Source organism: Cervus canadensis, chromosome 4 (assembly GCF_019320065.1).
Source record: "Cervus canadensis isolate Bull #8, Minnesota chromosome 4, ASM1932006v1, whole genome shotgun sequence".
In the NCBI taxonomy this organism is placed as follows: Eukaryota; Metazoa; Chordata; class Mammalia; order Artiodactyla; family Cervidae; genus Cervus; species Cervus canadensis.
In genome coordinates this window covers 10407386-10419993 of record NC_057389.1, presented here as the reverse complement: position 1 = coordinate 10419993, position 12608 = coordinate 10407386, and the positions used below count along the sequence as shown (strand labels likewise).

The 12608-nt window shown below is 37.5% G+C and overlaps 1 pseudogene; it reads left to right on the top strand.

The window, feature by feature from the left end:
• The first annotated feature begins 914 nt into the window (after window positions 1-914).
• LOC122441118 lies at window positions 915-1021 on the top strand (annotated as a pseudogene).
• The last annotated feature ends 11587 nt before the right edge of the window (window positions 1022-12608 follow it).

Here is a 12608-nt window from a genome sequence, read left to right as displayed (position 1 = left end):
TATGGCCAAGGTATCCTTCACATTATTCCTATAACCTTAGGAAAATCATAGCATATTAAAATTGAGTAAGACTAGAGATTGCTTTGTCCAAGTCACATATTTTAAAAAGAAAAAGAAAAAAAAAAACTGAAAATATGAGTTTAAGAAAGTCTCAAAAACACAGCAAATTAATGACACAACTGAGTCAAGAGTCATATCCTCTGATTCATTACATATGAGTGAAAGTCGCTCAGTCCTGTCTGACTCTGTGACCCCATGAACTATACAGAGCATGGAATTTTACAGGCCAGACTACTGGAGTGGATAGCCTTTCCCTTCTCCAGTGGATCTTCCTGACCCAGGAATCAAATCGGGGTCTCCTGCATTGCAGGCAAATTCTTTACCAACTGAGCTATTAGGGAAGCCCAATTCATTACACAGAGGTCTCTAAATCCAACCATACTTACCAAGAATGACCTCTATTTTATACACAATCACGTACTTCCTACTGTTGCTATTTTAGTTATTATTTTTTTAATCTGCACCTATTGTGCTTAATCTAGATTATAAATTCTGTAATGACAAATGCTACGATTCAAATTTCCTCTTTAATTCCCATTAGACACTACTAGCATAGGGCATTATATATAGAAGTGATTCTAAAGGTAGTTGGTTCATTTCTTATTTATTTTTCCATTGGTACAGTGTATAACCATGTTCATAAAAGAAAAATTCATGTATTTAGAACAGAGGGAAAATGGCCCAGGGAAAAGCAACCAGAACAAGCCACACAGGTCACCATGGTAACACCAGTTTGAAAATGTCATTCTCCTTAAGTTTCTGACATTTCTGATATGTTCAGGATGCAGGGCTCCATCTAGTGGTTTTATTTAAATTTCTGTCAGACCACACCTTCTCAAACTCAATTCCCAAATAAAAGAGCAATTCTTTTTTTTAAGATGTACATTTGATTAAGACCATGCATATGTCCCCAGACCTAGTTCTTTGCCTAGGTCTGGTTTTATAAATGCTGGTGATAAACCAAGTCTGATTTATATGACGTATCTTGTGTGGGAATTGTCTGTGACTCTAGGTATCTGATCAACCTTGAGAAATGGTAGCACAGCTAGTGGGATAATTTTTGAAGATAACCATTGCTAGTTTAATAATTACCAGTTGCCATTAAATAAGTTGTAAAAATTAAAAAAAAAAATAAGGTGTACATTTGCATTTGTAGGATACAGTCAGAGTTTGGTTTGTAAGATAAGTGGTTAGACATTTTGTCAATTACTGAATTACTGCTTTTTGATGCTAAAAAAAAATCATATGGAAAGAGGCATACAAAACTTTATAGTCTGTAAAATAATATGTAGTTCTAAGTTTATAACATATGCAGAGTTTTGCCCACACAAAGGATTTATTATGGGAAATTTTATTCCAAAATCATTTATTTTCTTCTTTCTGAACAGAAAAAAAAGGCCTTGGCCTTGTTTTTCTCTGTTGAAATCTAGGTGCATCAAAATATGGACATACAGTCCATTAGCAAAAGGAGCAAAGTTTTAACTTTAAAAATACATTCTCTGTTCCTCACGGGGGGAAAAAAACATTATCTTTATTGGGGTATCAACCAGCCATCCATGTGTATACAGAAAATTTAAATATTAAAAGCCCAATTCGTGATTTCCAGATATACACTAAGTAAAAATATCAGCCTGTGGAGATAATTTATATTCCTTTTGGCTCCATATTGACAACCAATTAATAATTAAATATATCACATATTTGCATAAAGTACAAAAGATCTTAATGACCCAGATGATCATGATGGTGTGATCACTAACCTAGACCCAGACATCCTAGAATGTGAAGCCAAGTGGGCCTCAGGAAGCATCAATACAAACAAAGCTAGCAGAGGTGATGGAATTCCAGTTGAGCTATTTCAAATCCTGAAAGATGATGCTGTGAAAGTGCTACACTCAATATGCCAGCAAATTTGAAAAACTCAGCAGTGGCCACAGGACTGGAAAAGATCAGTTTTCATTCCAATCCCAAAGGAAGACAATGCCAAAGAATGTTCAAACTACTTCATAATTGCACTCATTTCACATGCTACGAAAGTAATGCTCAAAATTCTCCAAGCCAGGCTTCAACAGTACATGAACAGAGAACTTAGAGAATTTAGAAAAGGCAGACAAACCAGAGACCAAATTGCCAACATCTGTTGGATCACTGAAAAAGCAAGAGTGTTCCACAAAAACATCTACTTCTGCTTCATTGACTACACTAAAACCTTTGACAATGTGGATCACAACAAACTATGGAAAATTCTTCAAGAGATGGAAATAACAGACCACTTTACCTGCTTCCTGTGAAACCTGTATGCAGGTCAACAAGTAACAGTTAGAACCAGACATGGAACAAAGAACTGGTTCTAAATTGGGAAAGGAGTACATTAAGGCTGTATATTGTCACCCAGCTTATTTAACTTACATGCAGAGTACATCATGAGAAACACAGGGCTGGAGGAAGCACAAGCTGGGAATCAAGATTGCCTGGAGAAATATCAATAACCTCAGATATGTAGATGACACCGTTATGGCAGAAACTGAAGAGGAACTAAAGAGCCTCTTGATGAAGGTGAAAGAGGAGAGTGAAAAAGCTGGTTTAAAACTCAACATTCAAAAGACAAAGATCATGGCATCCGATCACATCACTTCATGGCAAATAGATGGGGAAACAATGGAAGCAGTGGTAGACTTTATTTTCTTGGGCTCCAAAATAACTGCAGATGACTGTAGCCATGAAATTAAAAGACACTTGCTCCTTAGAGGAAAACCTAGACAGCATATTAAAAAGCAGAGACATTGCTGACAAAGGTTCGTCTAGTCAAAGCTATGGTTTTTCTGGTAGTCGTGTATGAATGTGAGAGTTGGACCATAAAGAAGGCTGAGCACCGAAGAACTGATGTTTTTGAAATTGTGGTATTCAAGGAGACCCTTGAGAGTCCCTTGGACTACAAGGAGATGAAACCAGTCAATCCTAAAGGAAGTCAGTCCTGAATGTTCGTTGGAAGGACTGATGCTAAAGCTGAAGCTCCAATTCTTTGGTCACCTGATACGAAGAGTCAACTCATTGGAAAAGACCCTGATGCTGAGAAAGATTGAAGACAGGAGGAGAAGGTGATAACAGAGGATGAGATGGTTGGATGGATCACCCATTCAACTGACATGAGTTTGAGCAAGCTCCTGGAGTTATGATGAACAGGGAAGCCTGGCATGCTGCCGTCCTTGGGGTTGCAAAGAGTCATACAGGACTGAGTGACTGAACAACAACAAGAACTGTTTCATAGCCCTAGTTTCAATAATCTCAAACTATTTTTAAGAAATAGTTTTAGTGTGTTCAAGTCTGTGCACTAAGTGGAATTTTCATAGTATCTATTGCTTACTATACCATATCATTTAAATAGCTCTTACCTTTCTGTTTACTAATATCTAGAGACCCATGCTGCAAAAATACCAAGCAAATAGCACATACATTATTTGCAAACCTCATTTATTAAAAAAAAATTCAAATTTAAGATAAGGTGCTGGGTTTGTGGATCATGCCTCTCTCAGTATTTTCTATGTCTGGACCAGACATCCTATGTCCCATGACCACCCTGTGGCCTAGATAGCTCCCATCACTTCCTCATGTCTTAGCTCAAAGGCAAAGGCTTCATCAAATCTTATGCCACCTCATATGCCTGACCCTCAGTGGTCCTAAGTCTTGACCGTAAATTGTAGTTATCTGGATAGTGAGACATTTTCTCATACCTCTATTTTCCCTCAGAGACTTTTGTTCACTTGGTCTGGGATGAAAACTTGGTGTGGAGAATTTTAGAGCTTCATAGGTTAGTCTAATGTGAGCTCCACATTATCCCTCCTCCTTTATATTGACATAACCTGCCATCAACTTCAATATCCGCTTCTTCATGGAAGAAGTTCTTAGTTGAACTTTTTTGCCACAGCATTTAACATAGTGATGATATAATACTAGGCACTGAAAAAAAGAGTATTTATGAGATCATGCTGACCACAGCAACTGGTGAATAATGATTCACCAGTGTCAAAGACAGGGTGTTATTGGGGAAATGTGATGAGAATATATAAGGTCTGATATTTGGAGAGGTATGAATGAATTGAGGTAAGAGTCAAGAGTATTGCTTAGAGCTAAAGAGGAAGGAGGAATTCCTAGAATATGTGTTGTACTGGCAAAAACAAAAAATAGTTTTACTAGTAAAAGGCAAAGTGACATAAAAAGAAATACCAGACAATGGCATTTGTGCTGGTTCATGCTGGGGTGTGTGGAACCTGGCTGCGTGCCATTCCACTTGAGAGTCATTCACCAGACTTACTGGAAAGAAAGTAAAACGGATCAGTAACTTGGACCATTAACATAATCTCCCCCCAAATCCAGCAGTCTGGAGACAAAACCAAAGGAACAAAGGGCTCAGAATGTTCATAACACTGTATTATGAAGAACAAGAAAATGAAATCTGGTCCTGTGTCTTACAGTTGAGATATCTGATTGCTTGACATTTACACAGGGCATGGCTGAGTAATAAGACCGTTAGCGTCACTGCTCCCAAGAGTAGAGACAGTTTTACAGTTTTGTTTGAGAGTTTTCTAAATGCAATTAAACCCCAGCCACTTTTAATAACTCATGAAGTTCAAGTCTTGCTAAAAGCTAAGTAAAGTAAACATATAAGGATCTGCTTTTATATTCGTGTCAATGTAAGCCCACCCTCCACCCACCTCCTACACTAAAAGGAGAATCATTAAACCTGAGAACAGGGTAGTTGCAGAACGATTACTAGATGTATCTTAATCACTGAGAAGAGCAGCCAGAGCTGTCCAAGACCTATCTTTCTGAAATTACTAAGTCAAATGATTTTTTTAAAGAGATGAGTCATCTTTACAAAATGAAAAATTAGTAAGACATTGATTTTAAGACCAAGAGCCCCAGAAAATCAGTCCCACAACTACAATGAAAAAATACTTGAAAATAGTGTTTTTTCTTTTTATATATTTAAGACAAGGACTGGAGGTAGATACTAGTGATTGAGTGAATTGATACTCTAAAAGTTCTAAAATTTTCAAGGAGCAATTTCAGAACGTTTTTTCATATGTCATTCTCTCATTTAATTTATGGAACCTAGTTTAGCTGAGAACTAATGTAATAGAGAGCAATGTTATGTAGACAACATTTCCTTGGAGAAAGGACTAAAGTAAAACAAATCTGTTCTATCTATTAGCCAGCCAATCATGGCAATATTGATGTGTCTTTCTTTATAGAAAAATATTATGAAATGGAGAATAGTTATTATCTATTAGGCTGGTTAAAGTTTTTATAAAATGTTATGATTTAATAATTATAAATCTCAGGGAGGGTAAGTACTATTGTCTTATAGTTTATAATATATAGAATCTACAGATCAGTGCAATTCCTATCAAACTACCAATGGCATTTCTCACAGCACTAGAACAAAAAATTTCACAATTTGCATGAAACACAAAAGACACCAAATAGCCAAAGCAATTTTAAGAAAGAAGAATGGAGCTGGAGGAACAAACCTTCCTGACTCCAGCACATACTACAAAGCTACAATAATCAAAACATTATGGTACTGGAATAAAAACAGAAATATAGATCAATAAAACCAGACAGAAAGTCCAGATATAAATCCATGCACCTATGGGTACCTCATCTTTGACAACGGAGGCAAGAATATACAATGAAGAAAAGACAGTCTCTTCAATAAGTAGTACTGGGAAAACTGGACAGCTATGTGTAGACACATGAAATTAGAACACTTCCTAACACCATACACAGAAGTAAACTCAAAATGGATTAAAGACCTAAATTTAAGCCTAGAAGCTGTAAAACTCTTAGAGGAAAACATAGGCATAACATTCTTTGACATAAATCAGAGCAATATCCTCTTTGACTGACTTCCTAGAGTAATGAAAATAAAAGCAAAAATAAACAAGTTGGACCTAATTAAACTTAAAAGCTTTTGCATAGAAAGGAAAACTATGAACAAGATAAAAAGACAACCCTCAGAATGGGAGAAAATAATTGCAAACAATGAAACAACTGATCAAGAATTAATCACACCACACGCAAAAGAGAGACAGGTTGGAAAGTTGCTCCCTGACACAGGGAGCCCAATCTGGTGCTCTGTGAAAACCTAGAGGGTGGGGTGGGGTGGTGGGTGGGAGGAGGTTCAAGAGACGAGGGACGCATGTATACTTACAACGCATGTGTACAGACTCACGTTGTATGGCAGAAGTCTGCATAATGTTGTAAAGAAATTATCGTCCAATTAAAAATAAATTAAATAATATTAAATTATATTAAAAAGTAATGTAGATGTACTTATACATATAAATATTTCAGTATCTATATACAAGGGAACATAGAGAAATTAAACTTTCTCAGTGTCACAGATATATTCATTGAGGAATAATTACTGAGAAATTAATGTGCACTAGTACTTTTAAAAAATATCCAATTGGTTTAAACTAAAAATAAATAAATAAATAAAATTTGCCAATTATTCTCACCCCGTATCCCCCTTCTGGCAACAAGCAATGTGTTCTCTGTATCTTTGAGAATGTTTTTATTTGTTTTGTTTCTTTGTTTTTGACCTGCCACATATAGGAGAGATCATATGGTATGTGGAATTTGTCTTTTTCCGTTTGACTTATTTCACTAGGCATAATACTCTCAAGGTCCATCCATGTTGTCACAAATGGCTAAATATCCCTGGGTCGGGAAGATCCCCTGGTGGAGGGCATGGCAACCCACTCCAGTATTCTTGCCTGGAGAATCCCATGGACAGAGGAGCCTGAAAGTCTACAGTCCATGGGGTTGCAAAGAGTACAACAGAATGGAAATGACTGAGCGTATGTATATGTATATACACATACCTCATAAATCCTTTATCTTTTCATTCATTGATGAATACTTACTTAGATTATTTCAATGCTCCAGTAATTTTAAGGGACAGGAGAGGTGGTGTATCAAGATGAATAGGCACTTGTAAAGAATCTTACTTTTTAGCAGGAAAAAAGCAATGTAAGTAAGTTTTTAAAAATCCAACAGAGAAATAACCACCTTCTGTACAATGTTGTGGGATCCCCTGGTGGCACCTCCATCCATAGTTCTTCAGGCACTATGTTAGATCTAATTCCTTGAGTCTGTCTGTCATGTCTCTACTATATAATAGTAAGGAATTTTATTTAGATCATACATGAATGGCCTAGTGGTTTTCCCTACTTTCTTCTATGAAGTCTGAATTTTGCAATAAGCAGTTCATGATCTCGGAGAAGACAATGGCAACCCACTCCAGTACTCTTGCCTGGAAAATCCCATGGATGGAGGAGCCTGGTGGGCTGCAGTCCATGGGGTCGCACAGAGACTGAAGCGACTTAGCAGCAGCAGCAGTTCATGATCTAAGTCACAGTCAGCTCCCAGTCTTGTTTTTCACTGACTGTATAGAGCTTCTCCACCTTCGGCTGCAAAGAATATAATCAATCTGATTTTGGTATTGACTATCTGGTGATGTCCATGTGTAGAGTCATCTCTTTTGTTGTTGGAAGAGGGTGTTTGCTATGACCAGTGTGTTCTCTTGGCAAAATTCTGTTAGCCTTCACCCTGCTTCATTGTGTATTCAAAAAACCAAACTCGCCTGTTACTCTAGATTATCTCTTGATTTCCTACATTTGCATTCCAATCTCCTATGATAAAAAGGACATCCGTTTTTTGTTTATTTGTTTTGTTGGTGTTCTAGAAAGTCTTGCAGGCCTTCATAGAACCTACTTCAACTTCATAGAACCTACTTCATAGAAGTTCAACTTCAACTTCCTTGGCATTAGTGGTTGGGGCCTAGACATGAATTACTGTGATATTGAATGGTATACATTGGAAATACACCTAGACCACTCTGTCATTTTAATGCACCCAAGTTCTGCATTTAGGACTCTTCCGTTGACAATGAGGGCTACACCATTTCTTTTAAGAGATTCTTGCCCACAGTAGTAGTTATAGTGGTCATCTGAATTCAATTTGCCCATTCTGGTCCATTTTAGTTCATTGATTCCTAAACTATTGATGTTTACTTTTGCCATCTCCTGTTTGATCACTTCTAGTTTACCTTGATTCATGGACCTAACATTCCAGATTCCTATTCAATATTGTTCTTCACAGCATTGGACTTTACTTTCACCACCAGACACATACATAACTGGACATTATTTCTGCTTTGGCTCAGCCTCTTCTTCTTTCTGCAGTATTTCTCCACTCTTCTCCAGTAGCATACTGGACACCTACTGACCCGGAGAGTTCATCTCTCAAAGTCATATCTTTCTGACTTTTCATACTGTTCATAAAGTTTTCACGGCAAGAACACTGAAGTTGTTTGCCGTTCCCTTCTCCAGTGGACCATGTTTTGTCAGAACTCTTCTCCATGATCTGTCCATCTTGGGTGGTCCTACAAGGTATGGCTCATAGTTTCAATGAGTTAGACAAGGCTGTGGTCATGTGATCAGCTTTGTTAGTTTCCTGTGATTGTGTTTTTCATTCTTTCTGCCCACTGATGGATGAGGATAAGAGGCTTGTGGAATGGTCCTGATGAGAGGGACTGGCTGTGAGGAAAAGGAATAATATACCCATCTGAATGCAGAGTTCCAAAGAATAGCAAGGAGAAATAAGAAAGCCTTCATAAGTGATCAGTGCAAAGAAATAGAGGAAAACAATAGAATGGGAAAGACTAGGGATTTTTTTCAAGAAAATTAGAGATGCCAAGGGAACATTTCATACAAAGACAGGCACAATAAGGAACAGAAACAGTGTGTACTTAATAGAAGCAGAAGATCTTAAGAAGAGGTGGCAAGACTACACAGAACTTTACAAAAAAGATCTTAATGACCCAAAAAACCATGATGGTGTGATCACTCACTTAGAGTCACACATCCTGGAATGTGAAGTCAAGTGGGCCTTAGGAAGCATCACTATGAACAAAGCTAGTGGAGGTGGTGGAATTCCAGCTGAGCTATTTCAAATCCTGAAAGATGATGCTGTGAAAGTGCTGCATTCAGCCTGCCAGAAAATATGGAAAACTCACCAGTGGCCACAGGACTGGAAAAGGTCACATTTCACTCCAATCCCAAAGAAGGGCAATGCTAAAGAATGTTCAAACTACCACACAATTGTACTTATTTCACAAGCTAACAAAGTAATGCTCAAAATTCTCCAAGTTAGGCTTCTACAGTGCATATAACTGAGAACTCCCAGATGTTCAAGATGGATTTAGAGAAGGCAGAAAAAGGCCAGAGAACAAATTGCCAACATCCGTTGGATCATAGTAAAAGCAAGAGAGTTCCAGAAAAACATCTAGTTCTGCTTCATTGACTACGCTGAAGTCATTGACTGTGTAGATCACAACAAACCATGGAAAATTCTTCAAGAGATGGGGATACCAGACCACCTGACCTGCCTCTTGTGAAATCTATATGCAGGTCAAGATGAAACATTTAAACTGGACATGGAACAATGGACTGGTTCAAAATTGGGAAAAGAGTATGTCAAGGCTGTGTATTGTCACCCTGCTTATTTAACTTATATGCAAATACATCATGAGAAATGCCAGGCTAGATGAAGTATGAGCTGGAATCCAGATTCCCAGGAGAAATATCAACAACCTCAGATATGCAGATGTCACCACCCTTATGGCAGAAAGTGAAGAGGAACAAAAGAGCCTCTTGTTGAAGGTGAAAGAGGAGAGTGAAAAAGCTGGCTTAAAACTCAACATTAAAAAAACTAAGATCATGGCATCCGATCCCTTCACTTCATGTCAAACAGATGGGAAAGAAATGGAAACAGTGGTAGACTTTATTTGCTTGGGCTCCAAAACCACTGCAGATGGTAACTGCAGCCATGAAATTAAAAAACATTTTTTCCTTGAAAGAAAAGCTTTGACAAACCTAGATAGCATATTAAAAAGGAGAGACATTACTTCGCCAACTATAGCTCATATGGTCAAAGCTATGGTTTTTCCATTAGTCATGTATGGACGCGAGAGTTGGACCATAAAGAAGGCTGAGAGCCGAAGAATTGATGCTTTTGAACTGTGGTGTTGGAGAAGACTCTTGAGAGTCCCTTGGACTGCAAGGAGATCCAACCAGTCCATCCTAAAGGAGATCAGTCCTGGGTGTTCATTGGAAGGACTGATGATGAAGTTGAAGCTCAGTACTTTGATCACCTGATGTGAAGAGCTGACTCATTAAAAAAAGGTCCTGCTGCTGGGAACCATTGAAGGCAGGAGGAGAAGGGGCTGACAGAGAATGAGATGGTTGGGTGGCATCACCAGCTCAATAGACATGACTTTGAACAAGCTCTGGGAGATGGTGAAGGACAGTGAAGCTTGGTGTGCTGCAGTCCTTGGGGTGGCAAAGAGTCGGACACAACTGAGCAACTGAAGAACATCAAAGAGAAATAACAACTGGTGGAAAGATTTATACTAAGAATCAAAACATGCCGATTGAAAATTTAAAACGCCATTTAGGATAGCTTCAAAATACGAGACTCTTAAGAATAGATTTAAGAAAATTTTTCTTAAGACTTATACACTTAAAGCTATGATAGCATTCTTTTAAAGAAGTTTTAATAGAAGAAATTTTTTAAATAGCAAAGAAATAAAATAGAAGAAGTTTTAATAGAAACTTTTAATAGATGTTTCAAAACCTATAAATGAAGATATATACTGTGTTCACAAGTCAGAAAGCTCAGTATTGCTAAGATATAAATTTCATTCAACTTGAGTTACAGGTTTAGTAAAATCTTGATCAAAAATCCCAAGAGCATATTCTCTAAGAAAAATAATAGCTGATTCAAAAATTTGTTTGGAAGTATAAAGGGTCTAGAATAACCAAAACAGGTCTAGAACAGCCAAAACAATTTTAGAAAATGACTAAATTAATGACTCAGAATATGTAATTTTAAGTCTTATTATTAAAGTACATTAATAAAGTGAAGATAAACTTACAGATTAATGGACAGAATAGAGAATTCAGAAATCAACCTAAACATTACATGTGTAGCCTCTCACATATATGATTTTTTTTTTTTTGCAACAGTACTAGGGTAATTCAATGGAAAAATGACAATATTTTCATATTAATATATGGAATTTCTACACCTGTATGGGAAAAATGGATCCATACATACATATAATGCACAAAATTGACCATGAAGTCAACTGTATATAACACTTTGGAAGATTTTTTCAAGGTTATATATACACTTCATTGTACAACTCAGCAATTTCTCTTTTAGAGATGACTTTTGTCATATGAAAATGACTCAGATATTTGTAGCAGGACTTCCCTGATGATCCAGTGGTTAAGACTCCTTGTTCCCAACACAGGGGACGTGTGTTTGATCCCTGATCAGGGAACTAAGATCCTGCGTGTTACAACTAAGAACTGTGGTTCTACAACTAAGACCCACTGACACCTAATAAATAAACATTTAAAAAAAACGTTCACTCCAGCTGAAGTCATAATAGCACAAAGCAGGAAACACCTCAAAGTCCCTCTCCTGGTGAATGTATAAAAATAAAATTGGTGGTGCATTTATACAGTGGATAAGGAGCAAGAAAAGGAAATGGATTCCAAATTCATTCAATGAAATGAATGAGACTGCAAAAAATAATCATATGTGAAAGGGAACAGACACAAAAGACTGCATACGGTTTGATTTCACTTATTTGGGCTTCCCTTGTGGCTCAGCTGGTAAAGAATCCGCCTGCAATGAGGGAAACCTGGGTTCAATCCCTGTATTGGGAAGATCCCCTGTAGAAGGGAAAGGCTACCCACGCCAGTATTCTGGACTGGAGAATTCTCCATGGGGTCGCAAAGAGTCGGACATGACTGAGCGACTTTCACACACATCACATTTGAAGACAGACCAATGACTACCATGGGCTCAAGGTAAAGGTAGTTTATTAGCAACAAAGGTCCCCAAAGTGAGTTTTAAGAGTGATGGAACTGTTCTATATCTTGACTGAAGAGTTGTTTACCTGCTTGTATATATTTGCCAAAATTTACTGAAAAGAATGCTTATAATTGAATAAACATTACACATCAATGGAGCATGCTTAAGAAAGTATAAAACATTCTGTAAAGAAAGGGGGACTGAAGAGGAAGACATCTCTGAGAAAATGATATATTTAAAGTATATATAGAAAGCCAATGGCATAGTATGAATGCTAAACTTATTGCTACCTCCACAGCAAGATTCAGGTTAAAATTCCTCCATCGCCATTTAAACCCTCTAGAAGGAACACTTACAACATGGTTTGGGAGAAATCACGTCCCCGGAAGAAAGAATGGAGATGGAGAAATGACCAAATTATCCTGCAAAAAGAGAAGGAGGACCAGCATCTCTGTGGGCAAAAGGAAAAGACATAGGAGACAAGGTCATAGAAAGAGCCAAAGACTCTTCAGTCACGGCTCTGTAAGTCAGAGTAAAAGCTTGGATTTTATTCCAAAATAAAGCGAAGGTGGGGAGAGGTATTAAAGAGTGGA